Consider the following 3,051-nt stretch of genomic DNA (forward strand, 5'->3'; position numbering starts at 1 on the left):
TAGTTTAGCTGGTGGGATAGTATATTCCAGTCAGACTCCAAATTAAATTGTCGTGTTGTCGAAGAAACATAAAGTTTGGCGTTGCTCTGACGCCCATTTTTACATTATACATATTACATATACATACATATACATATACTGAGACACATTGTCTCAGAATATACTCGACCGATTTTTTTTTCTTTTGATTATTATCTGTGATGTAGTATAGTTTTTTATTTGGTACCAAATTTAAAAGTTGTCCGTTTTCAAACTTAAAATTTCGAGTCAACTTTTCTATACAACTTCTAACTTTACAAGAAAAAAATTATATGCTACATCTTGGTTACTTTCAATGATAAACAAATGTCCTTCCTAATTTTTCAGATGCTACCTGGTGGAGATAAGAGTAAAGGAACGAGTAAAATCTGACGATTACAAGTGTTGAATAACCACATCCAAATTCCATACTAATTCTAGTAGAAAAGTTTCCATGATGCATTTTATAGTATAATGCACAACCATGTTTTCCGTGATTTTGATCTATTCCAGATTTCTGGAGCTAATACGTTGTCAAAATTAGTATTATGTTGTCGGTAGTGTTAGCGTTGGTCATAAAATCAAAACGGATGGAAATGTTTATGTGAGCAGTTTATCACTCGTTTTGGACCTGTGAACTGGGACCCAGATGAATCAGTAATGGTTGAGGCTTTGGAAGATAACGGATCATGACCATGCATTTATCTTAAAAATTTATTTCACGTTTGGTATGAAGTCATCTTGGTTTTGAAGTCTGTGTTAGACAAACATATTTCAGTCGGAACAAAAATGCCCCCGACTTGCATGAATTTGCAATGCCAATTTCCCCACCCTCCTGGATTTAAAGTCTGTGTTAGGGAAACACATTTCAGTCGGAAGAAAAATACACCCGACCTGCATGAATTAGCAATGCCAATTTCCCCAGACACCTTGCTTCTGAAGTTTGTGTTGGGGAAACACATTTCAGCCGAAACAAAAATGCCTCCGACTTGCATGTATTTACAATGCCAATTTCCCCACACTCCTTGGATTTAAAGTCTGTGTTAGGGAAACACATTTCAGTCGGAAGAAAAATACACCCGACCTGCAAGAATTAGCAATGCCAATTTCCCCAGACACCTTGGTTCTGAAGTCTGTGTTGGGGAAACACATTTCAGCCGGAACAAAACTGCCCCCGACTTGCATGTATTTACAATGCCAATTTCCCCACGCTCCATGGATTAGAAGTCTGTGTTAGGGAAACACATTTCAGTCGGAACAAAGTTACCTCTGACTTTCATGTATTTGCAAAGCGGATTCCTCCAGTCACATTGATTAGAAGTCCGTGTTAGGGAAACAAGGCTCGGTAAATACCCCCTACTTGCATGTATATTTGTTAAGCGGATTCCCATAGGTACATTAATTTTGAAGTCTGTGTTTGGGAAACCGTAAATCGGGCCGATCAAAACTAGGCAGTAAGAGCGTTTTGATTACGCTTGACATTCCGCAGTTATTCAATTGTTTATCTAATGAAAAATAACATTTTATTAATTGCGATAGAAGCGTAGAAATACTCCGTATCAATTGATACAAACATCTTTCCGATTCAGTAAGAAATGTTCGAGTTATAAGCATTCGGAATCTTTCATTTTTTCCTCATTCGTTACGTAGATACCAACTGGACAACATCGTTGCTGGACGAGCTGGACGGCGAGGGATCGAGTGCCTTTCTCATGGCAAAAGAGTGGAGGTCTTGTGCTGGAGTGCAGTAAAGTTTTCCAAGGGCCTTTCTCAAGACTAGAGACGAATGAACTGAAAAAGTTTAAAGTCTCTATAATACAAAACCTTCCTTCCTTCCTTCCATATTTTACTGCATGTTCTGTGTTTAGGTTTTCATTTTACCTGCCATATACTCCGGTTAGACGTAGTCTCACGTCAACATTTCATACATTTTTGGGAATATAGGAACTTCTTGAAAATCATTCTTTATTTTATTTCAAATATAGCGTAAACTAGATTTATACTAGAAATCGTACAAACTGTGAGTACATAGAAACTAGCAAATCACAATCTGAAATGTTCATGCATAGTACAAGTTTTTCGGGGCTTTACAGCCATACGATATATGTTTCACACGCGCATAATGTAACCGCGTGTTTGATGTTGATATAACCGCGTGTTTGATGTTGATATAAAATAATGCACGACTGTGACGCCGCAGCTCAAAATATGGATAGTTTCATAGATAATGCGTGCCTAATTAACCCAGAGAAATAAGTTTGTGAGGGAAGTGATGGACGCAACTGATGTATGAAGTTGAACATACTCGTTACAAACAATATTTTATCATTGTTTAATTCGGTGATCATTGATGCAAACATCGGAAAATATCCCCAGTGTTTATGAGAAAATATGCTCCCACAGCAACACTGGCAGAGGTATTGCATGAGAAAATTGTTCTTCTACTGCGTAACAACATGGGATATATGAATGAATGAATGAATGAATAGTTCAAATTCAACCGAAATCTTCTATTCATAACATTGACAAATAAAGTTGTGAGAAACGTATTGCATCATAAAACAGTAACCCAGTAACATTGTAGCTCAATTATCCATTTGAACCACATTCAAAATCAACAGTTTTTCATAGTAATAATGATGCGCTACAGTTATTCAACTTCAAAGGTGGTCTTTAACACATTCCAACCATACATATTTTCATGTACATTCAACAGTAGGTCGAGAATTGATGCCGCATTAGTTAATATTCACATCAGGGGCAGACCGGCATCCGGCATCAATACGCTGACACACCACACCATACTAAATCGAAGATGCTTCGACTATTTGCGAAGCGTGTGTAGCCCATCACCTGTGGAGAAAAGTAAATTGTTTCACTCAAATTCACTTTGAGTTTAATTGAACGCGAATGACTAAAACTATCGTCTGTATAACGTCGCACGTAATGCGTACTTCAAAATTCATGTGTGAAACGTAATGCGTCATTCAAAAAGGATTTCTCGAGACCGAGTGATAATACTTAATACTTGTC

The sequence above is a fragment of the Toxorhynchites rutilus genome, chromosome 3, assembly GCF_029784135.1.
Source record: "Toxorhynchites rutilus septentrionalis strain SRP chromosome 3, ASM2978413v1, whole genome shotgun sequence".
Classification (NCBI taxonomy): Eukaryota; Metazoa; Arthropoda; class Insecta; order Diptera; family Culicidae; genus Toxorhynchites; species Toxorhynchites rutilus.